Raw genomic sequence first — 14,735 nt, forward strand, 5'->3', positions numbered from 1 at the left:
TCAGACAGAGATCCTAACTAATTATATTCCAAAAGCATAAACATGATTTGTCAAAAACAATGATAGAAGATTTAGAGCTAGAGAAGAATCACACAACACTATTGTACACGAATGATGAACAGATAAAATTAAACAATGCAAACTCCCAAAGACTTTCTGAGGGAGTCAAAGCGACTTGCATCTAGGGCCTTTGTGAAAATATCAGCTAATTGTTTTTCAGTATCAACATATTCTAATTGCAATGATTTATTTTCAACAAGTTCCCTAATAAAGTGGTGTCTTATATCAATGTGCTTTGTTCTAGAGTGTTGAACAGGATTTTTGGAAATATTTATGGCACTAGTATTGTCACAAAAAATAGTCAAAACACCCAAATCAAACCCATAATCAATCAACATTTGTTTCAACCACAATAGTTGAGTGCAACAACTGCCAGCAGCTATGTACTCAGCTTCGGCAGTGGATAAGGAGATGGAATTCTGTTTCTTGCTATGCCACGATACTAGGTTATTCCCAAGAAAGAAGCACCCTCCACTTGTGCTCTTTCGATCATCAGCATTTCCTGCCCAATCTGCATCACTAAAACAAGCAAGATTTGAATTGGTATCTTTCGAGTACCAAATTCCACAATCAGGAGTGCTATTAACATATCTAATAATCCTTTTTACAGCTGATACATGAGATTCCATAGGATTACTTTGATATCTAGCACACACTCCCACACTGTAACATATATCAGGACGACTAGCAGTTAAATACAAGAGACTTCCAATCATGCTACGATAGAGTGTAGTGTCTACCTTTACTCCATTCTCATCTTTTGTTAATTTCAGAGTGGTGCTCATAGGAGTACTTACCTGCTTAGCCGATTCAAGGCCAAATTTCTTGACCAGGTTCTTAGCATACTTGCTTTGAGATACAAATGTACCTCCTTCCATTTGTCTCACTTGAAGACCCAGAAAGAAATTAAGCTCACCAACCATGCTCATTTCAAATTCACTTTTCATTTGATCAACAAATACCTGCACTTCATGGTTAGATGTAGAACCAAAAACTATATCATCAACATAAATTTGAGCAATGATAAAATCAGATTTTATATGTTTGATGAAAAGAGTTTTATCCACACTACCTCTGTGATAGCCATGAGAAAGTAAAAATTGAGTCAACCTTTCATACCAAGCTCGAGGAGCTTGTTTCAGACCATACAAAGCTTTTTCAAGTTTGTATACATAGTCTGGAAATTGAGGATCTTCGAATCCTTTTGGTTGCTCAACATAAACTTCCTCATTCAAAATACCATTTAGGAAGGCAGATTTCACATCCATTTGAAACAGTTTAATATTGAGAATACAAGCAATACATAAAAGTAAACGTATTGATTCTAATCTTGCAACAGGAGCAAAAGTTTCATCAAAATCAATACCTTCTACCTGAGTGTACCCTTGTGCCACCAAACGAGCCTTGTTTCTCACAATTGTACCGAACTCATCACTTTTATTTTTAAACAACCACTTTGTTCCAATAACATTTATACCTTTTGGTCTTCGGACCAAAATCCATACCTTGTTGCGAACAAATTGGTTGAGTTCCTCTTGCATTGCATTGAGCCATTCCTCAAAAGTCATGGCTTCCTTCACATTTTTCGGTTCATATTGAGAAACAAAGCAAAGAAAGCTGATTAAATTAATATACCTTCTGCGAGTTACCATGCTTTCTTCAGGATTTCCAAGAATGAGATCTTTTGGATGATTCAGTTTGACTCTGGTGCTTGGTTCTTTCTGAATAGAGTCAGTGATGATGTTTGGATGAGTCAAGATAGACGGTTCTGGTTCTCCAGTTTCAGTTGCAGCAGCAGATTCGTCATTTGCAGCATCAGCAATGGGTTCTGCTGCATCAGGATCTGTTGTTACAACTTTTGGAGGAGTATCCATGAGACTATCTATCTTGGCTTCTGTGGAAAACTCTGAAAAATCTCTAAAATCATCAACAACCACGTTAGCTGATTCCAAAACAGTTTGAGTTCTCATGTTATAAACACGATAAGCTCTACTGTTTAAGGAATATCCAATAAATACACCAACATCTCTTTTAGCATCAAATTTACCAATATGCTCACGATCTCTATAGACATAACACACACATCCAAAAACATGAAAATGACTTACATTGGGGCGCTTACCTTTCCAGATTTCATAAGATGTTTTTGAGGTACCTGGACGAATAAACACTCTGTTTATTATGTAGCAAGCAGTGTTAATAGCTTCAGCCCATAAGCGCTTTGTCAATTTCTTGCTATTTAACATCACTCTTGCCATTTCTTGCAAAGTTCGATTCTTCCTCTCAACAACTCCATTTTGTTGAGGAGTTTTGGGAGCTGAAAATTCATGAGTTATACCTGTAGACTTGCAAAAATCATCATACACAGAATTTTCAAACTCCTTACCATGATCACTTCGAATTCGAACAATTTTCCCAATATTACAACCTTTCTCAACTCTTAATCTCGGATACGTAGTTTTAAAGGCATCAAAAGTGTCAGATTTTTCTCTTAAGAAATCTACCCAAGTAAAACGAGAGAAATCATCAACACACACAAAGATATATCGTTTACCATTCAAACTTTCAACTTGGATTGGACCCATAAGATCCATGTGAAGCAATTCCAATACCTTTGAGGTATTGATATCAGACACAGGCTTGTGAGTGATTTTTAATTGCTTCCCAAGTTGACACGGTTCACACTTACCTTCACTTTCCTTACCAAGCTTGGGAAGACCTCGAACAATACTGCATTTGACGGCTTTTTTCAGGTTTTTAAAATTAATATGCCCAAGCTTGGCATGCCACAGATCTGTGGTGTTGTTGATAGCTGAGTGACAAGTAAACACAGGGGTTAGAGTGTAACAGTTATCATTGGATCGAAATCCTTGCAAGATACATTCATTGTCATCATTCATAACATAACAATGATCACTATCAAAAGACACAGTAAACCCTTGATCACAGATTTGACTGATGCTAAGTAAATTAGCCCTCAGTCCTTCAACTAACATCACATTTTTCAGTCTAGGTAACCCTTCAAAATTTAGAGTTCCCATACCAACAACTTTTCCTGATAAGCCATTACCAAAAGTGACTTCTCCACATTGCATAGGCCGTATGTTAGTCAAGAAATCCTTGTCACCTGTCATATGTCTAGAGCAACCACTGTCAAAATACCACATTTGAGATGCAGCAGTTTTATCAGAAAAACCAGCTAGACACTTCTTTTTCACCCATATTTGTCTCAAACCTTTATGTTTCTTTTGAGATTTTTTTAAATTATCAAAATAATTTGTTTTAAACAGGTTGTTCAATGTGAAACATTTAGGTCTGATATGTCCTTTTCTACCACAAAAATGACAAATGGGAACAAATCTTTTTACCTGAGATCTTACCCTTTTCGAAAATCCTGGAGATTTTGCTGCATCAGAAGCTGTTCTTGCTGCCACAGGATGTGAAACTGTTACAGCAGAGTTTGTAGCCTCATGGTGATTCGTTGGAACACTAGATTTTACAAACTTCGTGACTCCAGAACTTTCCATTCCATTAGAACCAAGGCCTGCAAAACCTCTCTGACCTGCATTCTGAGCTTTTTCAAAAATAGAAGATCCAGGATTAAGCATTTGAACATTTTTCTTAAAGTTTTCAAGTTCCTTCTTCAATAGAGAGATTTTTTCATCTTTATCACAAACACTTGTCTCATATTCTTTTATTTTCAACTCACACATTTCAATCTGATGAGACAATTGTTTATTCAATTTATTCAACTCTCTATTTTCAGAAGCAACCTGAATCCATTTTTCATACATGACTTTGTATGATTCAGCAAGGGATTCTTCACAGATTTCAGACTCATCTGAATCTGATTCCTCTTGTTTGGTGGTATTATTCAGACATACCAATCTATCTTTCACCTGTGAATCACACAACACATTAGTCATAACAGAGGTTAGGGCAACATTTTCAGTAATATCTTCATCACTTTCGGTTTCATCATCACTCCAAGTGACATTGAAACTTTTCTTATTTTTTTCAAAGTGTTTGCACACTCAGATTGAATATGCCCAAAACCTTCACATTCCCTGCACTGAATTCCCTTTTTGTTAGAGACAGATGGTTTAATGAAAGCATTACCTTTTGAACCTTTTGAAATATTCTTTTTATTTCCCATCTTTTTCATATATTTCTGAAAATTCTTAGTTAATAAAGCAATCTCATCATCACATTCACTATCAGAATTTTCATTATTAGCAACTTTCAAAGCAATACTTTTACCTTTATCAGCAATGGATTTGGGTTTGTCCTTTTGTTTAATCTGTTGATTTAATTCAAAAGTACGTAAGGAACCCATCAATTCTTCCACTTTCATAGTGCTAAAATCTTTAGCTTCCTCCATTGCCAAAAGTTTCGTATCAAACCTTTCAGGAAGAACTCTAACAATTTTTCTCACAAGAACAGAGTCATCAAGCTTTTCTCCAAGAGCAAAATATTCATTAGCAATGTCAGATAATTTTTCATAGAATTCAGTTAAAGTTTCATTATCAGACATTCTAAGCTCATCAAATTTAGTTTGAAGCATGATAAATCTAGATCTTTTCACATCAGAAGTTCCTTCAAACTGAGTTTGAAGAATCTCCCAAGCTTCCTTAGCAGAAGCACAAGATGATATAAGTTTAATGTAACCCTCACCTACACCATTAAAGATAGCATGCAAGGCTTTGCTATTGTAGGCAGATAGTTTATCATCTTCAATAGACCATTCCAGTTCAGATTTTATAATAGTATTACCTGAGTAATCTGTCTCAACTGGAGGAGACCAACCTGATAGAACCATTCTCCACGCCTTCTCATCTTGAGATTTGATGAAGGCTCTCATTCTAACTTTCCAGTAAGGATAGTTAGAGTCATTAAGCAATGGTGGTCTAGAAATAGAACTTCCTTCTGCAAAAAATGACATTCTAACAAAAACGTTATAGGACCACACTAAGAGTTTAGTGTCCCGCTCTGATACCAATTAAAAACCGTGTTTTTGCAAATGTCGATTGTATATACGAAAATATAAAAATCGTAAGCGTTTGCGGCGAGCGAAAGTAATGCATACGTGAAAACGGAACGGGCGTAATATAAAATATTTTGCAGAAAAATAAATAACTTGACACAAGAGATTTATACGTGGTATCAGTGTTCTCACGAACACTCCTAGTCCACGGGGCCACGCCCAGAGAATGAAATCAATTAATAAAGTATCAAAATTACAAAGACAATTGACTTAAACAAGTTTAGACTCCCTCTAAAGTATTGCCGCAATTCTTTGTAATCCACTTTATGAATCTGACTTCTTGAAACACCTTCAAGCCCGAACTCCCTTCGTCTTTGAAGTGTGAGTGCTTACTTCCTCCCGAAGTAAGGCTTCAACAAGTCTTCTCCCGAAGACCAAGTGCTTACTTCCTCCCGAAGTAAGGCTTTATCAAGTCTTCTCCCGAAGACCAATCTCTTGTTCAGTCAAGTAGTTCTTCACAACCTCTAGGATAGAGTAAGAACAGAAATAGAACAACTAGAACCTAGATGAACAACTAGGCTCTCACAAAACAAAGAAAGACTCTCTTCTCTCAAAAGATAAATGTAGAAAATGAATAATGGAAGAGGTAATTCGAATGGTTGCTCTCTAGGCTCTATTTATAGATCATAGAAACCAAAGAGGCAACCACAAGTTCGAATTAGCAGCTGTACAAAAACTTTCCAAACGAAACAAGATCTGCTACATCAGATTCGGTTCTTGTCGACGAAGGATACGCCGAGAAACGGGAAACTTACTAAAATCGGGTCCGATCTTCTTTCAATGCTTGATTCCTGCCAAAAACAGATTAGATATTCTGATTGTATCAAGATACAATCGAAATCAATAAGGAAAAGGCAATAAACAAGGTTTCCCTAAAAAAGACAACTTTCCAAAAAAGAATTCCTTCTCTTTTGAGCAGTTTTCAACAAAGGAAAGTTCAGCTGAAAGTGCAACTTTCCAAACAAGGAAAATGGCAACTAAAAACCGAATAAAAGAGGTAAGATTTCGAAAATTAATGCATAGCAATCTTACCATAAAAAGGAAAAATTATTTTGTCACCTAACTTGCCAAAAAAGGACTTTACACCAATATATATTTTGTGGATAATTTATTTATTTATTTATTTTGCAATGTAGGCATGTAAGATATTCATTTGTATTATTGTTGTTTAAGTTATAATAATATATAATTATATATATATTTAATACATATGAAAATATATAGATATTTTTTAGAGGGCTAAAATAACTTATTATTACTTATAGTTGTTTTTCACTCTTTAAGAGTTTTTGGCTTATGCACTTTAATTTGTATATTATAATGAAATTGTTTGGAAATACAGGAATTTCATAGTCTTCTTTCACATTTTTGAAAAAATCCAAAGCTTCTAAGTAAGTTTTTCTGTCATTTATATCAATACCTCTCGAGCTAACTTAAAGAAACGATTAACTTCGACTTTCATTTAGAGTAAGTATATGTTTATGGTGTTTTTAGGTTATAGATTTTTAGGACATTGTGTTTTGTTTTTCTCAATGAACATGATGAGTTCCTTCCAAAATAAAGCTCTAGATACCATTTATGAGTAGGGGGCGAATGGTAAGAGTGTAAATGGATCAAGTGGGATCTGATCCGGCTATGATTCAACTTGATTTAAATTATGTAAAGATATGTCTTGCTAGATCAGATACGCAGGTCAGATCAGATCTGACCCGACTTATTCGGATCGAATTTGATCTGACCCAAAAAAATTTTTATTTCATATCTAAGTTTATAATTTTATAACCATTTTAATTTTGTATTAGTATTAATTAATACAATATTATATGTTTAATATTGACTTGTATTAATAGATTGTGTAAAGTTATAATATATTTTTGAGTTCAAATCCTGTTCGGGTCCCGAGTTCGAGTTTAGGTTCGGGTTCAGGCCCTAATCCTGGGTCTCGGGTTTAGGTCCGGGTCTGGGTCTAGGTCTGGGTCTGAGTTCGGGTGGTTTGGGTCTCGGGTCTCGGTCTAGGTTTGGGTTTGGGTCCGGGTCCAAATTTTGGATTCCGAGTCCAAGTCTAGGTCCGGGTCCAAGTTTGGGCTAGGTCCGGGTCCAAGTTTGGATCTCAGGCAGGTTCGGGTCTAGGTCCTAGGTCCCAGGGGGTTCGGGTCCAGATTCGGGGTCCAAGTCTTGAATTAATTTTTTTTAATATATTGAAACCGGATCAGTTTAGATCCAATCCAGAAAAATATTAGGCGGGGCGGAGCACATCTCATTCAGATCAATTAAGTATCTGAATGTTTTGGATCAGAAGTGATCCGTCGGATCGGAGCTCCGACCCGCTCCAACTTAATGGATCTTTTTGACATCCGTAACGACAGGCGTTGTATTAGATCTTACGAAAAATAAATTTTTTGAGACCCTTATAATAAGAATATATAGTATGTTTAAAAATTATTAAAAAGTTATGTATTTTTAATTTTTTTTTCTTAGTTTGGGCTCCTAAGTTAGATGGATAAAACAATAAAAAGTTCAAAAATAAAAATGAAAGAAAAATATGTTTTAATTATGAGCATTGTTATTGGGCACCAGTAGTACCTAACACTTTTAGATATGTCATTTTGTAATTGGTTAGCGATACTCCTTAAAATTATTATATTAAACTATATGAAACTCAATACTTAGTTGAACCAATAGCGATTTTAACACATAGGAGGGTATTATATAAGCACCACTGGTACTTTTTTAGCATTTTTCTTTGTAGCTCGGAATTGTGTTTAAGTAATGTTATTTAGGGTATTTACTCTTCAAAGTGATTAAGGTGTAGTGGCAGCTTCAAATAAAATTAAGTAATAACAATAGATCAAGTTAGATTTAAGCTTGAAGAAAACGAAGGTCTTAATAGATTAAAATTTGAAGAAATTATCAAAATATCAATACCAATTCAAGATAGGTTCATATTTATCACTTAAATTTTCATGAAATCGATCCTCTTTTTTGTATTTTTTATTTTTATGAATGAATTTATTTTGTTAGCACTAGTTTAGTAACTTGCAGGGACGAACACACTAACAATAGTGTGGGGGCTATAACTCCCAGTAAAAAGAAATTAGTGTTAAAAAAAAAATATTTTCTATTTAGTTAAATAATTATACAATAAAACAGTAAAAAATCTCCATAAAATAATTATAATTTTAATGTAAAGTAAATAATAAATATTTTTATAATAACTTAGTCCCACAGAACAAAAATTCTAGGTCCGTCATTGGTAACTCGGTAACAAAAATTCCACTTTGGGTTAAATGATTGAAATTTATTTAAAAGCCAACTTTTTATAGAAGTGTTAAAATAATTTTATAACATATTTTAAAATTACATGAAATATGTTTTTTGTTTCTTCTATAAGTTTGATAAATATGGAATTTTCTATTTTGTGCATTCTTTTTATAAATTTTTTTAACATGTTTTGGGATCTTTTTCCATCTATTTTTTGAATTAATGGTTACTATCACATCAACTTTAAGAATAATTATTTATCACATCAAACGATTATTGTTACCAACTTTTATTTTATTAGTAATACAATAGTAAGTAGTCATCACCATATTAATTAATTTGCAAAATAACTAATTCCACATTAATAACAGCTTATATATAGAAATTTTTTTAGGTGAGAGCAATATTTTATATTATTTTTGCTCTCACATGTAAAAATATTAGTTTAGACTTTTTATTGGTTGAATTGAATGGTTGTATGTAAGGTAGCATTGAGATTGGGTGGGCCTTAGAAAAAATAAAATTATTGAGTCTTTTATTTAAAAAATATGTGATATTTTTATGGGAAACTTATAAAAATACTGGAATTTAGGTTAATTTTTACAAAAATACTGTTACACTGAAAAGTTTTCAAAAATACTGTGTTTTTATAAAACACCAGACCACAAAACAGAACAACTCAAAACAACAGTAGAACAACTAAAAAACGCCAGTAGAACACCAGTGAAAACTTAACATAGTATACTGCAGTATGAAACTTATAAAAAATACAGTAAAAAAGTAAAAAATACCGTCTGGCAGTATTTTTGTAAAAAAAATGGCAAAAGTTAGTATACCATGTAAATTTCCTTATTTTTAATACTAAAAATATACGTATATTTTAAAGAAAAAATATTTTTTTGGGCTCTGAACTAGGCCCTAGGCGCAGGCCTACCCTACCTTAACCTAGGTTTGATCCTAATTATATGGTATTGACATGTGTTGCTGAGTAAAGTAGTATTTGGTATACATTTTTTTAAAGAAGATTATATTGTGATTTAAAAAAAAAAATTATATTATAATTTTACCTTCATCATCCTCAAACTCTTTTGTTTCTTTTTTTTTTTTTATTGAAATTAAACTCTTATTAACAAGAACCAGAGTTTAATACAAAACAATAAGAAAAGATGAAAAATTATCAATCAAAGCTAATTCACCATCCACCCTAAGTGCATGCACAACTAATTCATGTGAAACAGACATGAATAGGGATGCCTCAGGAAAACTGGAAAGCAAACTAGCAAAAAAATTGAAAAACCTAACTCATTACAAAAAATCTAAAAAAATCTAGCTCAATACAAAAGAAAGAGCGCTTTTGAAAAGCAGAAACCAAAGCTAAACAATCAGAGTCCACATAACTATGAAAAGAAAGAGCGCTTTTAAAAAATATGTTGTTTTTTCTACTCATGAAATATATGAGATTTTTTTTTTATCTTTTGCTTAACTATGAAGAGTATTAGACTTACTTCTCAATTTTTAAAATCTCTATTATTATTATTATTGTTTATCATTCATAAATATATAATATTAAGCTTAAATATTTTTAGGCTTTGCTAAGCAACTACATCTTCTTTTATGGGCCAGTTTGGCACAACTGTTTTGTAGGAAAAAACTGTTGTAGTTGTGCTGTGAGAAAAAGTAATTGCAACATAATTGTAAAAAAAAATTAAGCTAAGTGTTTGGTAAATTATAAATTTTAAAGAACTGTGAGTTATTAAGATCTACTATAATGATAATGATAATGATATGTAAAAACTTATTTTATATAATACTTTATTTTTTATATATATTTTTAATTTTTTTTAAATATAAATTTATGTACATTTGATAAAAATAATTTATAGTACTTTTATATTATGATTTATCAAATGTAAAGAAAAAGTCAATGAATCATAATAACTAGTGATATTATTAAAATAAAAAAGTAGTATTTATTGTAGGCTAAATTTGACACAATACTATATCGTGTGTTGTTAGCACAACTATTACTATGTGTCAAATTTAGCACACTTTTTAGAACATTATTAGAATATTAGTTTTTCTTAAATGTGCTAAAATAATAGACCACATTTTTAGCACTCTATTAGAGTACTCTTAAAATTGTAAATAAAACATAAAAATGGTATTTTTAAAGATTCCCATAAAGAAAAATCTATAATTTGGTGACAAAACCAACTACCAAAACAAAAGTAAATAGAATCTCTATTTTTGCAGACAATTATAATGTTTTCTATTTTAAATAGCAACACTGTTAATGAAAATCAATTTAACTAACACTAGTAAAATAAATGGTATTTTTGTAACCAAAAAGTGGTAATTTTGAAAAGTAAAGAAACTCCAATGCTTGGTCAATTGCTTCTTCAAGCAAAAGGAAGCATAAAAGCATTCTAAATGCTCATAAATTAGTGCTATTTTTCATGCATTATTTGACAATTTATAACTACTTTAGAGGATCATCATATTCCTCATTTTAAAGTGTTATTTTCTTATCTTGCTCTAAAATCTATTCATATCCATTTCAAGCCAAATTTATTTCAATTCATTAACAAACTTTGCTTCATATCATCTAAGTTTATATGTGTGATAAAATTTAGGGATAATTTCAAAAAAAAAAAAAATACAAAAACAACAAAAAAAAAATTATAAAAATACGGTCCGTACGGAGTTTTTAACATTTTTACGATTTTTTAGATTTTATTTACATAAATACAGTTTTTGATGTATTTTTATATTAAATTCTTATTATTTTGTTGTTGATTTTTTGTTATTTATATATTATTTTTTACGTTATTTTGATGTTATTTTGTTAGTATTATTTTTTTGTTATTATTTTGATGTTATTTTTTTTTTGTATTTTTATAGCATATCATTAAATATATAAAAAAAAAAAAACTTTAACGTAAAAATATAAAAAATTTACAGAAAAATAGTATATCATGTAATTATCCAAAATTTAATCTATCATTAAATCATAATTTTATTAACACTAACACCCTCAAAAAAAATTTAAGTTGCTACAAATGACAACAAGTTAGTAGCTGGCTTAGGGCCCCAAAGTTTTTTAGAAATATCATTTTCTTTTATTCATTTTAGAAAAATATTACTTTTTAATTTACACAGTGGGCCAATGGCAAAGCCAGTCTAGAAACTTATTGGGAGCCAATACATGTGATAAAAAAAAAAAAATTATTTATTTTTATTTTTTCATTAATTTTTACATATAATTTCAAAAATCATTGTATATACATTTTTGAAACCTTATTTTTCTATAGATTAAAATAAAAATAAAAACATATTAAAAGCTCATAAGCTTAGTTTTTCGAGACTTTGTCTTTGGATGAGTGTTTGTTTTTCGAGTTTAGTCTCATATTTGAATAATTGTCAAAGTTTTACAGTAGAAAAATATTAAAAAATATTATTGGTGTTTAATAATTTCTTCCGGGTTATATTATTATTGCTGTAATTAAGTCTCATGTAATTTAAGAAAATAAATTCTAAAAAATATCGTTAACCAATCTTAGTGTGTCACCTATAAAAAATATTAGACACTACTGATACCTAATAACAATGCTTAAATATATATACTATTTGCCCCTAGATAGGTTTCTTAAATGAACTTACTCTATTCATGTATTACTATATTAATTTCAACTTTCAAAGTTTAAAATCTCACTTTGTGTATATTAATATAATACATTCAATTCATAAAATTATTAGAATAATTTGTATCTGTACATAATTTAATTTGCATGTTGTATGGATATAATGGTTTTGGATATCGATATAATATAGCCTTATTTTATTTGATCATCATAATGTGTGTTTTGATTATTTAATGCATGCTCTTCATACTATTGAGATTTGAGACACCACTTATACTTAATACTATCATCAAATTAGTTTTGTGAATAATTAATAATTTTTTAAATAATTATTATTAAATTAAAATATATAAAATTTGATATTTAATTAAATTAATAATAATAAAATTACATTTAGTATTTTGTTATTGAGAAATAAATATACACTTAATTATGAGAAATGTAACACACATGAAAATATATCATATCGCTATTAATACACTTAAGTATCAAATCACATATAATTTAATATAATAATTTTTATGAAATATCGTTAATCAATTGTAAGACGCTACCTCTAAGAACTACTGGTACCTTATAGCAATTAAAGGTGTTCATCCGATTCAATTTGTAACTGAAAGTAAATTCAATCGGCAATAATTGCCAATTTCATATTTTGGATTCAATCCAATCATAATAGTGTGGATTGAATTGAAACTTTTTTAATATTTATTAAAATATAAATTATTTTCACATAACTAATAACAAAATAAAATAATATTGAGAATTATGGAATTCCATTTCAAAATTAATTGGTAATGAGTAGAATAACTCATATTTTTATATAAAGCTTAAAGTTGTATGTAAAAATAATAATTTATTTTGGATTATATTTTCCTTATATAAATGTACACATTTAATTTATTAAATTTTAAAATATATATGTAACGTATTACTTTTTAAAATTATTATTATTTTCCTTTAAAATATGAATTACATGTATATAGATGTGAATTTGATTAAATCAGTTACTTTTACATGTAAATCAATATTTGATTTGCATAAAGTGTGAATTTTAAATTTCTCAATCCAATCTATTCTACTGTACAAGTGCGGATATCTCCACTTTACGAATTGATCGAATTAAATTAGATATTTTATAAACACCCCTAATTAAATTAGCAATACTCCTTAATTATATGTACAAAATGTAAGTGTTATTATTATTATTATTATTATTATTATTATTATTATTATTGTAACTATATATAATTACAATAATGAAACAAGTTTGAATATGAAGGTTTTCAAATTATGGATATGAGCAAATTTTCATCCCAATGAAACAAATCCCAAATCCCATTGCACTCATTTCATCACTATGGATGAGAAAATTGGGCACTGAAAAGAGGGAGGAAAAATTGGAAAAATTAATGTGCTTTGAAACATGTTTCTACCTCAATTTCTTTTCTTTTTTTTTAATATAATATATATAATATAACAACAACAATTATTAATACTATTAATTAACAATATTATTATAATATATTAAGTACTTGTTCTAATATTTGGCCCTCACTTCGAAATTTTGACTATATATCTACCTGACTGTATACCAACAATTTATTCTCATTAAATTAATCTATACAGTTTAAATTAATTAAGATCTCTTTTTATTACTTGATTTATTATAATACAAAAATAAGAATATGTTCATAATTAAAGTGCATTCTAGTACACTCTAATGTAAAATTTATGTCAAAATTGATTTAGAAATTATACAATATTATATTTAGTCAATTTTTGTAATTATTAAATTAAAATGTTTCCCAAAATATTTGATTTTTTTTATTAAAAGTATATAAAAGTTATAATAAAATAAACAAATTTATAAATTATATTAAGTAGTAAAAAAATGTAATATTTATTTTAATATAAATTTAGCTGAGGATATATTTTATATTAACTTTATTTTGCATCAATCATATTAATATATACTCCAAATTATAAACTATATAATATTTAATTAATTAAGATTAATTGATGTCTAACTAATCAAAATTCAAAATTACTTTCCTGTATTTTAAAACAAAAAAAACTGGATGCATAGATTTCAGTGGAGAAATTTTATAACTAACATTAAAATTAATTAAGAATTAATTAATTAATTAATAATAATAATTAAAAATTAAAAGAAATAGTCAAAGTCTTAATAAACGAAACGAAACGCAAGACCAGGCAAGGCAAGGCAAACACGACCAAAAGGCCCGGCCATCGAAACGGCAACACACGTGTTAGATCGCACGTGCGGCCTCGATCCAATCAAATAAATTTATTTCTTCACCAATTGACTCCATTCCCACGTGTGTGCCTTTCTCTCTCATCTCTCTGTTTTTTTTTAAAAAAAAATAATATATATTTTTGTATTTATTTTCTCACTTGACAGCGTGGACTTAATTTGATTGGGACAATTAATTATTTAAATCTAATATTATTTTAAGACCCATTAATAGTTTTAATCTTGAATTTTTATGAAGAAGAAATGTATTAAAAAAAAATCATCTTATTGGCAAAAGTTTTACTATATTTATACATTTTAAGAATATCAAGCACATTTTTTTTAAGCGATGTGAGATTATAGAACCTATTTGGATTTTTTTTTACGAGACTCTACCTGTGACATTTAAAAAGAGAATTGCTAAAGGGCACCACTGGTGCCTAGCACGGGTCCCATATAACTTAAGAAAATA

This window comes from Cannabis sativa, chromosome 2 (assembly GCF_029168945.1).
Source record: "Cannabis sativa cultivar Pink pepper isolate KNU-18-1 chromosome 2, ASM2916894v1, whole genome shotgun sequence".
Lineage (NCBI taxonomy): Eukaryota > Viridiplantae > Streptophyta > Magnoliopsida > Rosales > Cannabaceae > Cannabis > Cannabis sativa.